General features: G+C 40.1%; 1 long non-coding RNA gene across 1 annotated transcript; it reads left to right on the forward strand.

Moving 5' to 3' along the window:
* The first annotated feature begins 1,287 nt into the window (after positions 1 to 1,287).
* On the forward strand, positions 1,288 to 23,130 carry LOC120517604. The gene is made up of 3 exons (XR_005631062.1): positions 1,288 to 1,327; positions 1,645 to 1,685; positions 23,091 to 23,130. It is a non-coding gene; the product is annotated as an uncharacterized LOC120517604 (long non-coding RNA).
* The last annotated feature ends 386 nt before the right edge of the window (positions 23,131 to 23,516 follow it).

Here is a 23,516-nt window from a genome sequence, read left to right on the forward strand (position 1 = left end):
TACTCACCCAAAATGTGGATTATTTGCAAACAAAATCCATCCTCCTCTCTTTCCTCAAAAACAGTTCAATCACTCTGTCGTACGGATTATCCGTGCGCCTCAGTTCCATCAAAAGTCCCTTTCTATCTCCATCGAAGCTAATGCTGAAAGTGGAACCTGCGGCTTCTATCCAACCAATGGGTCTGAATATGGTGACGTCGCCGTACACCTGCTAGAGGACCGTACTGACACCAACTCAAAATCTGATTGGTTGAAGCAACAGGTTAATCGACATTTATTCTGTGTTAGAGTGCCTGCACAACGAATTGTGAAGTCCTCTTTGCCTGGCAACAAATGATGGCTGAAATGTGATTGGTTAAATGCTGTAATATGAAAATACATGCCTGGAAGCAGCACAACCATCAGAAAAGCTATGAAAGGAAGCGGACAGACTATTTGGAATTATTTAATAAGTATTCATGGACAAAATATAATTAACATCAGTTTGTGATTCAGATATTTTTACTTATGAATATGCTAAGCACTATCCTTCACCCGCAAATATTTACCTTATATGGGCAGGTACTCAATTACGTGGGAGGCGTGATGATGCGAGACGCAACTCCGCCTCTCACGGCCATCGAGCTGCAGTCTATTACAGTATATGGACGAAAAAATAGGTTCCAGTTATGACCATTATGCGTAGAATTTCAAAATGAAACCTGCCCAACTTTTGTAAGTAAGCTGTGAGGAATGAGCCTGCCAAATTTCAGCCTTCTACCTACACGGGAAGTTGGAGAATTAGTGATGAGTGAGTGAGTGAGTGAGTGAGTCAGTCAGTCAGTCAGTCAGTCAGTCAGACAGTCAGTGAGGGCTTTGCCTAGTATAGATCAAATACAATGGTGCCTCATACTTTGAGCGATTCTAACTTCCAGAGTTCGAACGCTAAATTTGAGAGAAATTTAATCTGGATATTTCTACATTCGAACTGTGAGTACAGTGAAAACATGCAGCAAATAGATAGCACTTGTGCAGCAAGTGTAAACGTCACCAAGTGTGCACCCAAGTCGTCTCTTGCTCTCGCTGAGAAAGCATGTCTTGCGTTATGCTCATGAGTTTGCAGTGCTTTTTTCACTTTGTTTTTGGTATTTTTGGTTATCTATCTATTAAACACAGCATCCAAGAAGAATGTGGAAGCAGCAAAGCCTAAGAGGAAGGTTATAGTATCGACAAATAAGGTGATAAAGGAACTTATTGTGAAGCATCTTTATAGATGTTCCTCTTCCTAACAGTATCATTTCTGTTCCTCTCCACCAGCCACATAGGACACCACCACTCCTCACTAAGGGTACAGTAAATGCAATTTTCATTTTATTATACACTATTTACATATTTTATTTATGGTTTTCATGTGTTAATTTATTATTTAGAGCATTTAATTGTGTTATTTTTACTTTAGATTATGTGTATTTGCTGTTTAAGTTTATTGAAATGGCTATTGTTTAGCGTTTGGGAGCCAATAATTCACTTTACATTATTTCTAATGGAGAAAACTGACTCAGACCTTGAATAATTCCGAGTTCAAATGGTCTCCTGAAACAAATTAAGTTCGAAGTACAGTACAAGGTATCACTGCACCTTATTCATAATTCTTTATTACCGTAGGGTGGTCGTCTGCGTCTTTGCACATGGACCCTCTGAAAAGCGTAAGTTTTACTTTGCCTTTACTGATCTTGACACATCTCACCTCCTCCTTGACTGTTCTTTTACTACTAAAATATCAAAAGGACTTCTTAGGTCATTTTTGGCCTTTAATGTAACTGCCTTTTACCTTTCCTAATATCCTTTTAAAAGCATTACTCTCAGAAGCCCTACAGCTATTGCCTTGTACTCTTTATACAAATGTTTTAGTTTGTTTTCTTTATTCTTTTTCTCATTTAGTTTCTTTTTCAGCTCCATGTTTATCCTTCATGGAGTTCTTTTAATTTCTTAACTGCTTTTAAATTACAGGCTGAACTTTTCCTGCTTTGTATGTAAACACTTATAATCCTGACCGCTGCTCCTCCACTGTCTCCACACTTCAAAGCTTATCCCAATTTATCTTTTTTAGACTTTGCCACATCTGATCAAACTTTGCTCAGTTGAAGTTAAACTTAACAGTTTCAGATGTTTCACACAAAGCTTTGCCAAATATTGATGGTCACTGACACAAACACTAACATAATGTGTTGAGAACAGTCACTGATTGCATCTAGAAACTAATATTTTCTTAGGCTTGATGATTTGAAAAGTCAGCACAGATAATATTTGAGTAATTACAGTCACTCCTGATTATGGTATCTCCATCTAAATTATTTGATTTTATTAAAAAGATATAAAGTGACACTATCATCTTCATTGAGGGCCTATAACACACTCCTACTATCAGTCCTCTACCCCTAAATTCATTTTCTCAATTACTTTGCTTGATAAAGAGTTCAAGACTCCCAAGTTCAACACTAAATGTTTATTCACATTTTACTACCTCTCTAAAAAAACAGTTTGTGTATCGTGAGTGCTCTGCTGGACCTTCTCCCGGAAGGACAGTATGGAAGGAGGCACAACCCGGCCAGGATGGCACTGAAGTAACGTCCCATACAAAGGGATAAATGAATGGATAATATGGGGAAGTTGGTAACTCCAGGGCAGTTCCTCTCCCAGTATACTAGATGACAGTGCTCAGCTGGCATGGACTCAGTAGGGATGCCCGCAGGGGTGTATGAACATTCTAGTTTTGAGGGAAAATCCTGTAGGGGTCCTTGGGTGCCACCAGTGGGGGTGCTGCAGGGAGAGGGACTTCCTACTTCAGGAGGCTTCCACCTGACCCGGAAATGCTTCCTATGGGCTGTGCCCTGTTACCAGAAGTACAAAAGCAAGACGTCCAGCCTCCTCCAGGGAGTCAGAAGGCAAAGTTAACCTGAATGAGGAAAAGGAAGAATATGGATTGGAAGATTGTGGACAGAACTATGTTTGAGGTATTTTTTAAGAATGAAAGAAGAATTTTTTTTTGGTCTCGTCCGATGCGAGAGATGGACGTCTGAAGTGGAGCTCCGCTAGCAGTGGTGCTATTTTTCATATTATTTGCTTATTATTCTGAGATATCCTGTATTTATTCAACCCGAGAGGGACCGCTACAGTATATGTAAACACATATAAACATGGCCAACAAGAAGGGGGGTCCGAAAGAATCGAAGACTAAAGCTACATCCAAGCTGCGATCAGCAAGCCCTAGTTCGAGATACGGCCTCTCAGAGACAGACCTGGATCAGATGGGCGAAAGTACAGACTCCTCGGGACCACGGTCCGCTACATCGTCGCCTGCTGAGAGCGAAAAGGGGAGCGAAGGTGCGATCGTGAGTGCAGATGTGGATAGCTCGCCGATTGGAGAGGATTACCTGAAACTGGAAAAGGCCGGGAGGTCCGCGGCTTCAGTTACGCAATCACGCGGGACTGGAGCAGCGGGGACACCGGCTTCAGCAGAGTCTGCTGCTTCATCTACGGTACAAGAAGGCACATTTGAGCTATCTGAACTGAAAGTGTTGCTCGCTGACCTCAGGCAAGATATAAAGAAAAGCGAGAAGGCTAATGAGAAAGCAACGGCAAAGGCACATGAGAGACTGAAACAGGAGATGAAACAGGCCAATGAATGTCTGCGACAGGAAATCCAACAGGCAAATGAAAGGGCGTCAAGAGGTACAGCTTGAACTTCGACAGGTGCTGGGTAAAATTGAAGAGCGCATTGAGAAAAACTCGCTAAACGGAGCACGCTTGCTGATCGATGGGAGCATCTTAGTGAGACATTCACGAATCGGATCGAAATAGCCGAACATCTAGCTGCCAGTGCCGAGGAAAGAGCAGTAAATGTCAGTTGAATGTAAAAAACTCGGAGAAAAACTTGGAGACAGACTGGCTGCTTTAGAAGATGGGAATAGAAGGTATAATGTCAGAATTGAAGGCTTGCCGGAGAATCGAGAAAGTTTAAACCCGGTGAAATTCGCAACTGAACTTTTTTCTAAAATAATCGGGGGCGACTTTAAAGCAGAATCTGAGATAGCAGCGGCTTACGCACGCTGATCAAACACCGTCAGACCCGACCAAGATCTTTTATAGTCCGTTTTGAACGATTATCATTTAAGTTAGAGGTGATGGAACTCCTCAGGGAAAAAAAAGGAAGATATTATATATGAAGATTGCCAATTCGCGTCTTCCCTGACTCCCCCCCAGCAACAGCTATCAAACGCGCCGCCTTCTATAATATTAAACAGCGGCTACGGCAAGCCAATGTCAAATACGGCCTCCTGTATCCGCAAAACTGAAAGTGGAATGGCAGGGCATTTCTATGTTTTCGCTAGCAAGGAGGAGGCAGAAAATGAGTTAAGAAAGCTGATCCGGACTATTCTGATACATAATTGTGAGTCATGGCGGTAAATGATAAAGCTAGGATTAATAATCTACTGTCTGATCTATTTGTTTTAAAATACGGGTTTTTATCAGCATATATTCTCATATTCTTATATTATTATTACTTACTTATTACTTATCATTACTTAGTATTACTAGGGCTAAATGTTTGTGTTTTATTGTGCTTAATTACGTTTTCCTCCTCTCTGTTTTTTTCTTTTCTAATTATTTCATGTGTACCCTAAATGAGACTGTTCAATATCATACCCTTGGTTTGCTGTTATTGCTATTACTGCATTAAGACTTGTTATGCTTGTTTTGGACACATCTTTAACACCATCACCTGGGTTTATTATCTGGGGATATCATCTTAATGCACTAAAATTGATGAAGATTATATGTATGTATGTATGTATATATATATATATATATGTATATGTGTATGTATATATATATATATATATTAAGTGCAAAATTCTTTTCTTTCTTTTTCCTCTTTTAAAGACTATATTGGTAACAGATATCTCTATCTTTTAACCTTAAAGCGCCACTGCATGGGGGCTTGATGTGCTTTGGACGTGCTCTGTCTCTGGGTATGTCAGAGGACTGGGACTGCATGAAGTGGGTTTTAGCCTCACCTGGGGAGGCAAAAAGGGAGGGTGGGGGTTAAGGGGAAGAGAAAGAGAGCAGGCTTGATCTATATCTAATCTATCATCTCAATCTTTATAATTATAACTATCAACGTAATAATAAGCTGCATGGCAACAACTCTTGGGGAATAGGAAATTAAGACCTAAACTATTTCACTTCCAGTTAAGACTATAATATGACACCAAAACTCAGAATCAGTGTCTCCATGATGGGACAGTTAACTTCGTAAGCTGGAATGTTAAAGGCCTGAATCACGAATTAAAGAGAAAGAAAGTACTTTCTCACCTAACAGGTCTAAATGCTAAAATAGTATTTTTACAGGAAACCCACTTACTAAGTAAGGATCAGTTCCGCTGCAAAAGACTGGACTGGCCAAATGTTCCATTCTAGTTTTACAAAGAAAACTAGAGGGGTGGGAATTCTCATACATAGAACAGTACCATTTGTAGCATCAGATGTAGTATTGGATCCTGAAGGGAGATATGTGATGGTCATGGGAGACTTATCTAACTGTAAAATGATTTTGATAAATGTTTATGCACCTAATGTTGATGATAAGGAATTTATACAAAATTTATTTGCATCCATTCCCAATCTGAACACTCATAAACTTATAATGGCTGGGGACTTTAATTGTGTTCTAAATCCACTTTTAGATAAGACTTCCTCCACAGGGGAACGCAACTAACACCGCAAAGATAATTACAAAGTTTATAACTGATCACAACTTATCAGATCCCTGGAGGTTTTAAACCCAAATTCAAGAACATATTCTTTCTACTCACCAGTACATCATTGCTACTCAAGGATTGATTACTTCTTTATAGATAATAACTTCTTGCCTAAGATTAAATCTTGTAAATACGATGCTATTGTTATTTCAGACCATGCTCCGATGATCTTGGAGCTGAAATTACTAAGCCCCATACACTCACCCGCAGATGGCGTCTCAATCCGCTTCTATTAGCTGACGAGAATTGTACTGAATTTATATCCAAACAAATTGAATTCTTTCTAGAGACAAATACATCCCCTGAGATCTCTGCAGGAACACTCTGGGAAACTCTTAAGGCCTTCTTAAGAGGACAGATTATCTCATATCTTTCCCACAGAAATAAATCCCGAAGAAAGTAGCAGAGATAAAAAGCGAAATTACTAAAATAGATGAAGAACATGCCAGACTACCAAGCGAGACTCTACATAAGAGGAGGCAGGCTCTACATTCAGAATTAAACCTCTTGACAACTAAAGAAACCGAACAACTAATTTACAAATCCAGACATCATTATTATGAACATGGAGAGAAAGCTAATAAGCTTTTAGCGCAACAAATTCACAAGCAAGAAGTGCGCAACGCAATCTCGTAATTACTAACACGAATGGAGATAAAATCATCGAACACAAAAATATAATGTGCACTTTTAGAGACTACTATAAATCCCTATATACTACTGAGTTTAAAGAAGACAATATACAATCTAATGCATTTCTGGATAAATTACAGATACCACAAATTGACGCTATTAGTGTGGAGGAGCTCGATAAACCTCTGTCATTATCAGAATTACTGGATGCTATAAAGTCACTCCAAGGTGGAAAAGCAGCAGGCCCTGATGGCTACCCTGCAGAGTTTTACAAGAAATTCTCCGCTCAGCTAGCTCCCTCCTATTAGCAACATTTACAGAAGCCAGAGATAACCAATCTCTTCCACAAACCTTTCGCCAAGCACTAATCACTGTCTTTCCAAAACAAAATAAGGACTTATTACAATGTGCATCATACAGACCAATTTCACTTCTGAATAACGACGTTAAAATACTCTCTAAAATCATAGCTAGAAGGATGGAGAAAGTGCTCCCTCAATAATATCACAAGACCAAACTGGATTTATTAGGGGCCGACACTTATCTTCAAATCTTCGACGCCTGTTTAATGTAATATACTCACCAACTAAATCAAACACCCCAGAAATATTATTATCATTGGATGCAGAAAAAGCATTCGACATGATTGAATGGAAATACCTTTTACTATTTTGGAGAAGTTTGGGTTTGGCCCAACATTTGTGCATGGATTAAATTACTGTATACTAACCCAGAAGCTTCAGTTTGCATCAATAACATTTGCTCAGACTACTTTAAACTAGAACGTGGCACAAGACAAGGATGCCCTTTGTCACCACTGCTGTTTGCAATTGCCATTGAACCACTGGCAATACATTGTCGAAATACTGATCAGATAAAGGGGATTAGCAGAGAAGGACTGGAACAGAAAATCTCATTATATGCAGATGACATGGTACTGTATATATCGGACCAGAAAATTCTGTGCCTGCAGTCTTAGCAGCACTCACAGAATTTCAAAAGCTCTCTGGTCTCAGAATTAATCTGAATAAAAGTGTACTCTTTCCGTGAATTCGCAAGCATATAATATTAGATTAGACACCCTTCCTTTTATCATTGCAGAACAGTTTAAATACCTCGGGTAAACATCACAAGTAAACATAAAGCTCTTTATCAACAAAATTTCGTCGTCTGTATGGAAAAAATTAAACAAGACTTGCATAGATGGTCAACCCTTCATCTCACACTAGCTGGAAGAATTAACACTGTTAAGATGAATATTCTTCCTAAGCTCCTTTTTTATTTCAAAACATACCAATATACATTAATAAATCGTTCTTTAAGCAATTAGATTCAACAATAACCTCATTTATTTGGAATTCTAAACATCCACGCATCAAAAGAGCGACCCTACAAAGACAAAAGGCAGAAGGCGGCATGGCTCTACCTAACTTCCAGTTTTATTACTGGGGCAAATATACAGTCGATAAGAACCTGGACACAAATAGAAGAACATACACAGGCATGGACCGCAATAGAAGTAAAATCCTGCAGTACTTCTTTGTATTCCTTGCTTTGTGCTCCAATAAACACACGTTATCGGCAATACACTAATAACCCAATTGTGCTCCACTCACTTAGAATCTGGAACCAATGTAGAAAGCATTTTAAGACGGAGAAGCTTCTTTCTGTGGCACCCTGCAAAAGAACCACCTCTTTCAACCCTCACAAACATATGCAGTTTTAATATCTGGAAAAATTTGGAATTAACTTGCTTAGAGACCTTTATATAGACAACGTCTTTGCATCCTATGAACAATTACGTTCCAAATTTAACATTCCAGCTACAAATTTCTTTCACTATCTTCAAATCAGGAACTTTGTTAAACAGAACCTTCCAGATTTTCCTCATCTTGCACCCTCATCCACGCTGGAAAAATTATTGCTCAATTTCAAGGAGTTAGACTCCATCTCTACAATATATAAAATCCTTTTACAATCCCTTCCTTTCAAAGATCCAAGAGGACACTGGGAAAATGACCTCTCAATTAATATATCAGAAAAGGAGTGGAAAGTAGCAATGCAGAGAATTCACTCAAGCTCCATATGCAAAGCATACAATTATACAACTCAAAATTATATATCGAGCACATCTGTCTCGACTAAAACTCTCCAAAATGTTTCCAGGGCATGATCCAACCTGCGAACGTTGCAACCAAGCCCCAGCCTCACTAGGTCACATGTTCTGGGCCTGCTCCAAATTAACATTATTCTGGACAAAAATTTTTAATTACCTCTCAGACAGTCTTGGACTCACAATCCCTCCTAACCCATTAACAGCTGTGTTTGGGGTTCTTCCAGAGGGTCTTAAAGTGGAGAAAGACAAACAAACTGTGATTGCATTCACTACACTGTTGGCACGCAGACTTATTCTGATAAACTGGAAGAACCCAAACTCTCCTCTTTTAAGTCAGTGGGAAACTGATGTGTTATATTATTTAAAATTGGAAAAAATCAAATACTCAGTTAGAGGATCTGTGCAGACTTTTTCAAAACATGGCAGGATCTAATCAGTAATATTTTGAAATGATTTTATAAAGCACAGAGAATTTGTTGATTTAGGTATTTTTAAAAGCCTTAAATTTTACACGTTTGGCTTGCTCTCTCTCTCAAGGGTGGGGATCGATCTGTTCTTAGCATAATTCTTTTTTTTTTTGTGTAAAAACTTGATTGCTAATAAAATAAAATAAATAAATAAATAAAAAAAAAAAAAAATAAAATAATTACGTTAAACTTCATCTGCCAAAAAAAAAAAAAAAAAGAATGAAAACCTTTCTTTTGCACCTGGGACTGAGTAGTGTGATGTGTCTTAGGTTTTGGGGTGCAGTGGTGCCCCCTGTCTTTTACAGTACTGTATTTAACAGTATTCACTTTCTGCTTTCCCAGTTTTCCTTCCATCTTTTTTATTCTTTGTGTTGAAACTAAAACTACCTTAACGTAGATATTTTTTGAGAGGTGTGTGGGGAGGATTTGTTTTAAATGGACTGTTTAATATAAAGGAAAATGTTGTAAGTGCATAAAAAATTACCTCAAGCAATATCAAAATTCTGAGAGTAAACCTCGCTGACCTCCACTACATACTCATCCACTTTTCATTTAGCTTTTAGGTGGACCTAAAGCCCCCAAAAGGGTAGTAGAAAGAGAGCAAGTCATCTCACTTTTTCCTAATTGTTGAAGTTTTAAGGTTGTTATCAAAGTAAGAACAAATAATCTTGATACACGCCATTGGAGCATTCGCAGTTCTTGTAAACTAATTTGTTTTAATTATCGGTATCTCTAAAAGTCCCCGTTTGTGCTCTTTTCTCAATCGGATATTTATACCTACATTTAATGGCGCTTTTCGAAAGTATTCAGGCTCCATCACATTTCACATTTGTTATGTTGCAGCCTTGCCTTATAATCATTTCAGTTCACTTTTCCTTACACAAATTAACACAAAATACCAAATAATGGCAAAGTAAAAACAATATTATAGAAATGTAGTGAACTGAGTTCTTTTGTTTTTTTTTTCTTACAGTGCTACTTTATGGATAAAATATGTATGCTCAAACTCTTAGCAGTATTATATCTTTATATATTATTAAAAATGAATATTGCATTAACTGGAGCATTTAATATTATCTTCATTTTATATTGTGCCTTTGTAACACATAGATACAGTGGTGTGAAAAACTATTTGCCCCCTTCCTGATTTCTTGTTCTTTTGCATGTTTGTCACACAAAATGTTTCAGATCATCAAACACATTTAACCATTAGTCAAATATAACACAAGTAAACACAAAATGCAGTTTTTAAATGATGGTTTTTATTATTTAGGGAGAAAAAAAATCCAAACCTTCATGGCCCTGTGTGAAAAAGTAATTGCCCTCTTCTTAAAAAATAACCTAACTGTGGTGTATCACACCTGAGTTCAATTTCCGTTGCCACCCCCAGGCCTGATTACTGCCACACCTGTTTCAATCAAGAAACCACGTAAATAGGAGCTGCCTGACACAGAGAAGTAGACCAAAAGCACCTCAAAAGCTAGACATCATGCCAAGATCCAAAGAAATTCAGGAACAAATGAGAACAGAAGTAATTGAGATCTATCAGTCTGGTAAAGGTTATAAAGCCATTTCTAAAGCTGTGGGACTCCAGTGAACCACAGTGAGAGCCATTATCCACAAATGGCAAAAACATGGAACAGTGGTGAACCTTCCCAGGAGTGGCCGGCCGACCAAAATTACCCCAAGAGCGCAGAGACGAATCATCCGAGAGGTCACAAAAGACCCCAGGACAATGTCTAAAGAACTGCAGGCCTCACTTGCCTCAATTAAGGTCAGTGTTCACGACTCCACCATAAGAAAGAGACTGGGCAAAAACGGCCTGCAAGCCAGATTTCCAATCGTCTCAATTTTGCTAAGAAACATCTCAATGATTGCCAAGACTTTTGGGAAAATACCTTGTGGACTGATGAGACAAAAGTTGAACTTTTTGGAAGGCAAATGTCCCGTTACATCTGGCGTAAAAGGAACACAGCATTTCAGAAAAAGAACATCATACCAACAGTAAAATATGGTGGTGGTAGTGTGATGGTCTGGGGTTGTTTTGCTGCTTTAGGACCTGGAAGGCTTGCTGTGATAGATGGAACCATGAATTCTACTGTCTACCAAAAAATCCTGAAGGAGAATGTCCGGCCATCTGTTCGTCAACTCAAGCTGAAGCGATCTTGGGTGCTGCAACAGGACAAAACACACCAGCAAATCCACCTCTGAATGGCTGAAGAAAAACAAAATGAAGACTTTGGAGTGGCCTAGTCAAAGTCCTGACCTGAATCCAATTGAGATGCTATGGCATGACCTTAAAAAGGCGGTTCATGCTAGAAACCCTCAAATAAAGCTGAATTACAACAATTCTGCAAAGATGAGTGGGCCAAAATTCCTCCAGAGCGCTGTAAAAGACTCATTGCAAGTTATCGCAAATACTTGATTGCAATTATTGCTGCTAAGGGTGGCCCAACCAGTTATTAGGTTCAGGGGGCAATTACTTTTTCACACAGGGCCATGTAGGTTTGGATTTTTTTTTCTCCCTAAATAATAAAAACCATCATTTAAAAACTGCATTTTGTGTTTACTTGTGTTATATTTGACTAATGGTTCAATGTGTTTGATGATCAGAAACATTTTGTGTGACAAACATGCAAAAGAATAAGAAATCAGGAAGGGGGCAAATAGTTTTTCACACCACTGTAGATAATCCTGATTAATGTTTTTTAACTCAGCAACAGAAATTGGTTCACTCTATTGCCAACCCTCTAATGATGAATCATTCTGAACAAACATTGCTGGTGACTTCAACCAGGGGAACTTTGGAGGGAACAATTTTCAGTCAGTATGTTCCATTTGTGGACGCAACAAGCGAAATCTGCTCAATCTGCTCAAATGTTGTTTGCTTTAAATGGAAACCTGCAGCACATCTGAGCAGATCTGACCATGTCTTACATCCACCTACAAGCCTGTTATCAGACGGCAGCAGCTCTTTCATTATTTACTAGAAGTTCTTGGGGGTTTTTCGTACATGGATTACTCATTTATCCGGATGTAATTGTTGACGATTTGGCCTGATCTTGGATCTGTTGGTTTTTCAAAACTCTTGCTGGATGTGTTGTCATAGCAGCAGATCCAAATCCTCAAACCTGCTTGGAGCCAGTTTATCCAATGTAAACAAGGATTAGCTCACACACTTAATCGATTTCCGTGCATGGAATTCATTCAGTCATGGCTTTACCGTTCATGAATGAGCAACCAATTGATATCGGTGTGCAAATTATAAGAAGAGAATTTCACAAAGAGAGGGTTTTGCGTGATCAGCAAGATCCTTTATTGCTCCTGGAGGAAATTCTTTTCGAAAGATACCGCTTTAGCCGAGGGGGAATATTGTACCTCTATTAGCACCTTATATTCAAAGTCGGGCTCTCACAACCACACAGACAGTATGCATTGCTTTGAGGTATTTTTGCAAGTTGCACTTTTTTTATATACTGTAAGCGATGCGGAAAATCTATCTAAAAGTGCAGTTTGCCAGGCAATTCGTAAAGTCTGTTTGGCTGTGAAATATTTCCTTCAGGTTTTCATAATGTTTCCTGGACACCTGCATGTGCAGACAATAAAAGAGGTGTTTCATGCCATTGCAGGTAGGTAGTACACAGGCAAAAACACTCACAGTTCCATAAAGAATCTCACAATCAGCCTAACATTCTCATTACCCAGGATTTCCAAATGTGATTGGGGCACATGGGACTGATCAGAGTGGAGTTTGATCAAACATTATTTCGAAAATTTACCTCTCCTCCTGATGAATAATCAGACACAGTGTCTTCATCAAATATTTGACCTTCGTCAATATCTCGTTGTTCAGACACAATTTCTTAGGGATATGACATTCCCTGCAACTGACCCAACAAAAAAAAAGAGGGCTATATGGAACATACCTATGGCACACATTGAGGACAAATATATGCAATGACCATCCTTTACCTGAAATGAAGTGACCAATGCATCCTGCCACTGGTACTTAGGAGGAGCTTCCCCCTGGAATGCCCTCAGAAACCGGGCGATGGGCATTTTGCTGGAGAGCCAACTCTTCTGCATTGGTTAGGTCTGGACAGTGTGGACCTCCACCTGTTTTTTGCCTTCTTAGCTTTGAACAATTCTTTAAATAGTTATATACCAATATTTACCAGTTTGAAGTATATTCTTGTACTTCACCTTAACCTGTTCCCATGTTCTCCTTGTGCTCACGTTTGATCTGGAAATATAACATATTAAATAATAATTAATCTGACATATAGGAAATTAAACACTGCATTTAGTAAGTACAATACACACTACTTAGCGTTTAATTTGTCGGCCACTTTTTTCCAGCCATCTTTTCTGGTTTGGGCTGCTTTTGCAGTGTTACCCCTTATGCATATTAAATCTTGAAATTCTTCATATCCTTCGAATAAAAGGTCCTGCTCCGCTTGTGTGAAAAATGCATCCGTTCTTTCGTCATTTTGTTGCAGCCTATCAAAGACTTGCTGATCATGTTTTCTAGACTCAATATGGGCTTTTCAATCAGCAGGGCAACGTGCATTCATCTTGGATGATTAGATCTAGCTATATTAATCTACTACATGGCTCCGTTTGAAAAACCGACTTATCCCGGATGAGTCTCACCGGCATTAACTCATCCAAGATGAGGCATCTGATCTCAGATGATTTAAACGACGTACGGAAAATACCCCCCAAGGGTGTGTTTGGCATTGTTGTGGTTTGTTAAAATATGAATGCTTTTCTTGATCTTTTATAAAGTTTTCAATTCACATTAGAGACAAAGTTCTATCTATCTATCTATCTATCTATCTATCTATCTATCTATCTATCTATCTATCTATCTATCTATCTATCTCCAGTCTGTGCGGATAGCCCAGTCTCACCAGGACATTCCACATTTAGAGCTTAGTGTACTCCTCCCGAAACAGCAGTGCAGGTCTGTATAATTTGCACTTTTTAATCATACCTTTTCTATTTGAATACACAGTAACTATTTACAGTCTGATCACTTGTACCTGATCGAAACACTTCCCATGCCTTATACGTTTCTGGCATATTGGACAAAATTGTGTCACATCTTTCTTTGATGTTATTGTTATGGTATTGCACACTGCTTTGTAGATCATCCATAACATTTCTTATGTTTATATTGTGTGAGTTTGGGGTATTTTGCTAGTATATATATATATTGTGATCATTGGCCAACTTGTCATCCCAGCCAATACCCCCAGGGGCCAGATGGAGCCCTCCCTGCAGTATGGGGGTGCCCCGAAGAACAACAGGGAGTCATGGACTATGTAGTTTTTATACAAGACCCTGCTGGATACCACAAGGGCCGCAAGAGGGAGCTGCAGGGAGGACCAAAGACTTATTTGGGCCCTATAACCCGGAAGTTCATCAAAGGAAGAGCAACGGGCTTCCGGGGTGAAGAAAAGAACTTTTTTCCTGACCCGGAAGTGATACAGGATCACATGGATTGGGGATTGGGAACACTTCCGGATCAAGGAATATTAAAGGGACTGTGGGAGCTCCCAGACGGCGAGCTGTGCTGAGTGGAAGGGTGGCAACGCGTCTGGGAGTTGGAGGATTGGTTTATTGTGTTTGATTATTGTGATTTATATGAGAATAGTGGAGGAGAGGGTGCTTTGTGTCAACTATTGGACTTTTACCTGGTGTCTGGAGTCGTGGACAGGGGTTCAAGGGAGCGATAGCGCCCCCTATCTGTCACAATATATATACAGTATATATATATATTTATATATATATACAGTAATCCCTCGCTATATCGCGCTTCAACTTTCGAGGCTTCACTCAATCGCGGATTTTAAATGTAAGCATATCTAAAGACGGATTTTTCACAGGTTCGCGTTTTTCTGCGGACAATGGGTCTTTTAATTTAAAGTACATGCTTCCTCAGTTTGTTTGCCCAGTTGATTTCATACAAGGGACGTTATTGGCAGATGGCTTAGAAGGTACCCAATCAGAGCACGTATTACATATTAAATAAAACTCCTCAATGATATACGATATGCTTCCCGCTCGCTGCTTCGCACACTTAAAAGCTCTAACAGCCTAACAGAGATTTTTCATTATTTGCTTTTCTCTGTGTCTCACTCTCTGTTAGAAATACAGACAGATACTTATTCATCATGCAATACCATCAGGGAGGCGTATGATTGGCCCCATTATCTGCTTCTGACGGAGGGGGTGTGAGCAGAGGGGCTGTTTGCACAGTGGCTGTTTGCTTAGAAGATACGGACGCGCCTGTACAAAAATGCTGAAAGGCTACCTTCACATTGATCCCTTCATTGCTCCGCTTTATCGCGGTGCTTTCATACTTAAAAGAGCAACAGCCCTATTGATTTTTGATTGTTTACTTTACTATCTCTCTGATATTCTCCGCTCCTGATGGCGCACCTTGAAGAGGAAGATCTGTTTGCATTCTTTTAATTGTGAGAAAGAACTGTCATCTCTGTCTTGTCATGTTTAAGCTTTTGACTAAAGGGTGTTACTTCATGTCTAGAGGGCTCTAATAATGTTAAAAATTATTTAGAAGGTCGTAAACAGGTTTTCAATGCTCTAACTGCAAAAATATTAGATTTATAAATAAAGAATCCTACTTCTTGGAAATTCATTTATCTGTCTGGAGCGGATCAACCGCTATAAACAAGGGTTTACTGTATAACTGTGCGGAGAATATTTATAACAGTGTGGGAGTTTCTAAGAGCTTAAAATATATAAAAGTAACCATACAATACAGTATGGTCTCTACTTCACGGATTTTCACCTATCGCGGGGGGTTCTGGAACGCAACCCCCGCGATCGAGGAGGGATTACTGTATATATATAGTTACAGGTTTGCAGTGCATTTTAACAACAAACAACTGAAAGTTATTTTTTATTCCCATTGTTTTCCATCAGCTGATCTCGGTACTGTAGATCCGCTTACCGCTTGCAAACAAGCCTACGTGATTGTCTTCAAATCCACTTATGGCCGCCACATGCAAAATGATCATCACTTGACACTTACTGCCCATCACTTAATGCTGATGCCTGGTAAGTGATTGAGTTTGAAGCAAGGACAAAAACTCCAGTTTGAGTGTATCAAAGTAAAAGCCCTCACTAAGCCCACAGTTCCCTGATAGCATGCTCATATCTAAATATTTTTACATTAGAGTCAACAAGAACAAGCTGTTCATGAGATCCGACTGAAAGTCCCTATTGTGCCTGCACTCCACCCCACTGCTTGGTTTTGTAAGGAATGTTAAAGTGGTTCTTTGACTGAAGAAGTGTTGACCCTCAACAAGTTTCCAACTGTGTCCCCGTGTACTTGTTGAACACACTTAATTCCAGACATCTTGAAATAAAGTGCATTAACTCATCATAAACAGAGATAAAGCCAAAAGCACAGCCACTTGTAGAGGATGCACACACATAATTGAGAATGTAAGTAATAACAACGTGGCTTTTACGTTCCGCCTAGCGCCAGACAAGTGAACTAACTTATGTGCTGCTGCGAAATTTGAAGTTGCGCTACAATTTAAAATTATTCACTTATTTTAAAAAAAAATAATTTATTGGACAAGTGCATTCACATCTTTGAAAGTTCATAACTTGAAGGTTTGTATGTGGGGGGTTTACTATACTTGTATTCCATAGTGGCAGAGTCATCACTGGGGCACTAATTGTACCCGCTGATTACCATGGGATATTTTATTCACTCCCCAGGAGTATCTGGGAATTCCCCAAGATTAACTGAAAACTGTTAGCAGTGGATATGGTGGTCTGGAATGTCAAGCTAAATAACTTGCCATTAAACCATCAGCAGAAAAGAAGACTGATAGTGAAGGAAAGTGGTGTACTGTACCTTCTTCATGTACTGAAAGGCATGTCGCCAACATCATATGAAATAAATTTTGAGGGAGAAAGGGATGAAGTGAGAAATTTTCCAATTATGCTGATAAGCCACAAAATGTGTTTCAGCTTTTCAAGAGAACTGGGATGTATTATATCATAACAGAGCTGGTTTATCTTTCATCACGTTTTACTAAGGTATGGAGCTGTGGCACCAAACCCCAAACAACCCCATGGCATTATCAGATAATTCCAAATGATTACTCTGCTCTTACAGAGATATGAATTTTCTTTCTGGCTGCTCTAAAAGGTCTCTATGTGGCTCCCATCTTGCCAACACCATCCCTGCGGGTCTCTAAATATCCAAAGTGGCATGAAAAATGTCTCCAGATGTGCTGCCAGTGTATGGCCAGTTGTTGCTTTTGGCTCATTGCACAATAGCAGCTTGATGTGATTCTTAGTGTTGTGAAATGAGGGCTTGAAAAAAAATCACATAAAAAGAAAAAAAGTTAAGAACATTTGCAGGAATCACATAAAATCTAGGACTTTATTTTCATTCTTAGGGAACAAATTATTATGAAGCAGTTGAAAGCCTCAGGGTTATTCAAAACTTTTCAGTTTTGCTGTGAAAACTCTAATCACTTTGGCTAGTTTCCTGTTTGAACTCATTTGGATTTTCTTTGCGGTTTGTATATAAAAAAATATTTTTCCCACCTCATTAAAGTAATAGGAACGAACGGAAATGCAAGTAGAAGACTCGCTGCTTACATTCATCAGTCATCTTGATAAATGAGAGGTTCCTAAATTTACTGACCATCACACCTGTTGCTGCTTTTGGACAGGAGGTGTTAAACACATTGAGACTAAATGCTGAAGCCATCGCGACATTCCTGCGTGTTCAGGGCGTGTCATATTTCTTCTTATAATAAATCACCCAACAACACTAAATGAACATCAATATCCCAGATTTCCCTCTAATAACCGATCCAGTAAAGTCGAGTTTATCTTGAGTTCATGGGTTTACCACAAGTCGCAAACAAATTATTCTTCACAGGCACGACGTCCTCTGTGAATCAAATCAGTGACACTCCAGTCACACTTTCTCAATGGCTGCAGCACTGCAAGCCCCTTTCATATTAACACTTCATTCTGAGTTGTAGGCCACCGTTTTTTGTTCAAAGTGTTAAATGCATGCAATGTAAAAATGATGAAATGATGTGCATTTCCTCAAGGGTCTCAACTACGTGGGCTCATTAGATAGATAGATAGATAGATAGATAGATAGATAGATAGATAGATAGATAGATAGATAGATAGATAGATACTTTATTAATCCCAAGGGGAAATTCATGTACTCCAGCAGGACCATACTGATAAAAAACAATATTAAATTAAAGATTAGTAAAAATGCAGGTATAACAGAAAATATCTTTGTATAATGTTAATGTTTACCCCCTGGGTGGAACAGAAGAGTTGCATGGTGTGGGAGAGGAATGATCTCCTCAGTCTGTCAGTGGAGCAGGACGGTAAAAGCAGTCTGTCGCTGAAGCTGCTCCTCTGTCTGGAGATGATCCTGTTCAGTTGATGTAGTGGATTCTCCATGATTGACAGGAGCCTGCTCAGCGGCCGTCGCTCTGCCACAGATGTCAAACTGTCCAGCTCCGTACCTACAATAGAGCCTGCCTTCCTCACCAGTTTGTTCAAGCGTGAGGTGTCCTTCTTCTTTATGCTGCCTCCCCAGCACACCACCGCGTAGAAGAGGGCACTCGCCAAAACCATCTGATAGAACATCTGCAGCATCTTATTGCAGATGTTGAAAGACGCCAGCCTTCTAAGGTAGTATAGATGGCTCTGTTTTCTCTTGCACAGAGCATCAGTATTGGCAGTCCAGTCCAATTTATCATCCAGCTGCACTCCCAGGTATTTATAGGTCTGCGCCCTCTGCACACAGTCGTCTCTGAGGATCACGGGGTCCATGAGGGGCCTGGGTCTCCTAAAATCCACCACCAGCTCCTTGGTCTTGCTGGTGTTCAGTTGTAGGTGGTTTGAATCACACCATTTAACAAAGTCCTTGATTAGGCTCCTATACTCCTCCTTCTGCCCACTTCTGATGTAGCCCATGATAGCAGTGCCGTCAGCGAACTTTTGCACGTGGCAGGACTCCGAGTTGTATTGGAAATCCGATGTATATAGGCTGAACAGGACCAGAGAAAGTACAGTCCCCTGCGGCGCTCCTGTATTGCTGACCACAATGTCAGACCTGCAGTTCCCAAGACGCACATACTGAGGTCTGTCTGTAAGATAGTTCACGATCCATGCCACCAGGTGTGAATCTACTTCCATCTCAGTCAGCTTGTCCCTAAGGAGCAGAGGTTGGATGGTGTTGAAGGCGCTAGAGAAGTCCAGAAACATAATTCTTACAGCACCACTGCCTCTGTCCAAGTGGGAGAGGGATCGGTGTAGCATATAGCTGATGGCATCCTCTGCTCCCACCGTCTCCTGCTATGCGAACTGTAGAGGTTCAAGGGCGTGGCGGACCTGTGGCCGCGGGTGGTGAAGCAGCAGCTGCTCCATGGTCTTCATCACATGTGACATCAGAGCGACTGGCCAGAAGTCATTCAGGTCACTAGGATGTGATACCTTTGGGACTGGAGTGATACAAGATGTTAGGGTAAAGCAATAGGTGCTTCATTTAATTTGATAATAAAATCTCCTTCCTTGTCCATCAATCACTCAGAATATGGAACCAATACAAGAAGCACTTCAGAGGAGCTTTTATCTGTTGCACCTCTACATGATAACCACCTTTTTCAACCCTCTCAAACCTATACAGTATTTAATCTTTGGAAAATGTTCAGGATTAAAACAGTTCGAAAACTGTATATTGATAGTGTTGCATCTTGTGAACAATTGAACTTCCCAGCATCACAGCTTTTCCACTATTTTCGAGTCAAAAATTCTGCTGAAAGGACCCTGCCCAATTTTCCTCACCTCCCACCCACTTCTATTCCAAGAGAAATGCTAATCGGTCTTGAACACCCAGACTGCATCTCAACAACAATAACAATATTTATTTCTATAGCACATTTTCATACAAATAATGTAGCTCAAAGTACTTTACATGATGAAGAAAGAGAAAAAAGACAAAGTAAGAATTAAAATAAGGCAACACTAATTAACATAGAATTAAAGTAAGGTCTGATGGCCAGGGAGGAGGGAAAAAGCAAAAAAAAAAATCTGCAGGGGTTCCGAGGCCACGAGACCACCCAGCCCCCTCTAGGCATTCTACCGAACATAAATGACCTCAATCAGTCTTCATGGTATTCAGGGTTCTCATGGAAGAACTTAATGATGATGGTCATGTGGACTTGTGGACTTTAATCCATCAATGTAGGAACATCATGGTGCTTTGATTGGGTGGTGATGGCACAGATCCCCACCACAGAAAACCGGAAAAAGAACAGAAGAGAGAGTAGGGGTTAGTATGGATTTTGGAGCCACCATGAATAATAATGCTAATTAATTGAATATACAGAGCATCAGGATTAAACTAAAATGAAGTTATGAGAAAGCCATGTTAAAATAATGTGTTTTCAGCAGAGTTTTAAAGTGCTCCACTGTATTAGCCTGACAAATTTCTATCAGTAAGCTATTCCAGATTTTAGGTGCATAACAGCAGAAGGCCGCCTCACCACTTCTTCTAAGTTTAGCTCTTGGAATTCTAAGCAGACACTCATTTGAAGATCTAAGGTTATGATTTGGAGTGTAAGGTGTAAGACATTCTGAAATATAAGATGGAGCGAGATTATTTAAGGCTTTGTAAGCTATAAGCGGTATTTTAATGTCGATTCTAAATGACACAGGTAACCAATGTAGTGACATCAAAACTGGAGAGATGTGCTCGGATTTTCTTTTCCTAGTTAAGATTCTAGCAGCTGCATTCTGCACTCATTGCAATCAATTGATGTCTTTTTTTGAGTAGTTCTGAGAAGAGTGCGTTACAGTAATCTAGTCAACTGAAAACAAAAGCGTGAACTAATTTCTCATAATCTTGCAATGTCATAAGAGGTCTAACTTTTGCCATATTTCTTAAGTGAAAAAATGCTGTCCCCAGGGCCGATCCTGGCGACGGGAAAAAATGTTCCCCGCACGTGGGCGGCCAAACTCAAAGGCGGCCGTTGAGGAGACGTGCAGCAGTCGGCGTGCCTATTAGGGACTCCACATACATAGTGATTTGCTCGCACGAGCTGGCGCAAAAGCCTTTGATGGTCGCCGGCTCATCGCACGCTCTGTCTGAACAGTTCCATTGCTTACCATGTGTTTACGACGCGCGACCAAAACTCTAAATGTGTGTAGTCCCTTAGTCAACGTTCAACTTGCATGTTTCATAGTTGCGTCGCGAAGGCGATAGATTTCATGTAAGACACGTACATTCCTCAACAGGATTGCGAGTCAAGTAGTGATGGGTCGTTCTTGAACGATTCGTTCATTTTGAACGAATCTTTAACGTGACTCGGGAAGAAGGAGTCGTCTCGTGGGAGTGATTCGTTCAGTCGCGCATGCGCATTTGCGCAACTTCTTAAAGTTTCTGTATTGGAATTGATTCACCTGTTTCGAGTCTTCGGGTTTTTCGAGTCGTTCGTTCATCACGTGACAGCCCCATAAGCTTAACCAACGCAGTCTGAGCGGAAACAGAATTGATTAGTTCATCTCGAGTCTTCGGGTTCGAGTCGTTCGTTCATCACGTGACAGCCCCATAAGCTTAACCTATGCAGTCTGAGCCGGAAACAGAATTGAACGAAATGACTCGAAAAATTATTCGTTCATTTTGCTGAACGAGACTCAAAGATCCGAGTCAGTAAAATGATCCGAACTTCCCATTACTAGAGTCAAGAGAAGCGGCAAAAGACAGCGGGGCTGCGGCGATCTCTGAATTGACTGTTTGTCACTGTGTGCAGAGCTGCCTGTCGCTTAGAACGATTAAATAAGCCAACTTTCTAATCTAGGCTGGTTTGGTTTGGTTTGATCCTTGGTTTGATTCTATTTGTTTGGACTACACAAAGGCTCAGGACTCGTGGTTCTACACAAATGTAAGTTATGATTATGATATGCTGTTTCATTGAGAAAGTATGTACAGATTTTTTTAACACTTTGAGCACACGTTTTCACCGGCAATGTATTTTTACATTTAAAATGACCATCGGTGGCGCACGTGGGGCTCAAAGTGTTAATGAAATATTTCAGAAAAATTACAAACTTTTACATGTTTACTTATTGCCCAATGCACACTGACATGACATTAGTGTGTATTGTGTATATGTCACTTGTGTGAATTAGGCCCAAGATTATTACAAAATTATTATTATATTTGAATTAGCCCTTTATTCTACCTATTTTGTAGAATGTCCGAGAGAAAGACAAAACGTGAGAGCGGGTGGTACTACAAGCAAAATAGAGAAAAGAAGCTAGAAGAGAGGAAAAGTCTACAGGGAGCTCTAGACAAATATATTTTTCATCCAAAAACTTCTGAACTTCCTAGTACGAGCTTATCACACTTCGGACGACCTGCGGCTGATTATGAAGTACAGCACCTAACACCGTCTTAATCCTGTTTGAAGTAGTACATGTAATAGTAATATCCGTCATATCATAATAGAAAATAGGTACGTAGGGCGGTGAAACCACATTCGCACAAAGGCGGCCGTCTACCCAGGATCGGCCCTGGCTGTCCCTTCCTTTCAAAGATCTTAGAGTATGGTGGAAAAAGGATCTTTCACTTAATATCCCAGAAAACGAGTGGAAGGCAGTCATGCACAGAATATACTCTAGCTCCATATGCACAAAGCATTCAATAATTCAGTTTCAAATCTTTTATCAATCACATTTAACTCATCTAAAGATTCAGCCTGTGAATGTTGCAGCTGTACTCCAGCCTCACTGGGCCACATGTTCTGGGTGTGCACCAAATTAACAATTCTGGACAAAAATCTGTGAACGCCTGTCAGACAGCCTTAGGGTCACAATCACTCTGAACTCTTTAGCAACTGTGATTGGTGGAGTTCCAGGTGGGCTTTAACTGGTGTCACACACGTGCGCATGGGAGGCAGCAAAAGGGCTTGAGTAAGGGCAGTTCCGAAGCATGCTGGGATGTGACAGAGTGCACTGACTCTTTTTCTCCCTTTCCTGTAGACCATTCACGGGAGATCCCACCTGGCTCTTTTGACGTCACTTCCGGGACCGAGCCTATGAAAGAAGACCATGCCGGCCCCTGTGATGTCACGTCCGGACTTGAACCAATGGCTGAAGACCATGAGCCCGATCCATATGATCTCACTTCCTGTCTTCCCCTTTAAAAACCTGTACCTTTTGCCTAGTCCCTCAGTTCTGTTTTGGACTCGGCTTTGTGCACATCAGTGCTGTATTTGCTAAAACATTACTTTTGCAGCCAGGATACCAGATTATACGGCTGGCTGCCCCAAACCTTTATATGACTCTGTCTCATATTTATGACACTGGTTAAGGACAAACTCATTATAATTGCCCACACCACACTACTAGCATGTGGACTTATCTTGCTTAACTGGAAGAATCCCAGCCAACCTGTTTTAAGTCAAT

This window comes from Polypterus senegalus, chromosome 17 (assembly GCF_016835505.1).
Source record: "Polypterus senegalus isolate Bchr_013 chromosome 17, ASM1683550v1, whole genome shotgun sequence".
Classification (NCBI taxonomy): Eukaryota; Metazoa; Chordata; class Cladistia; order Polypteriformes; family Polypteridae; genus Polypterus; species Polypterus senegalus.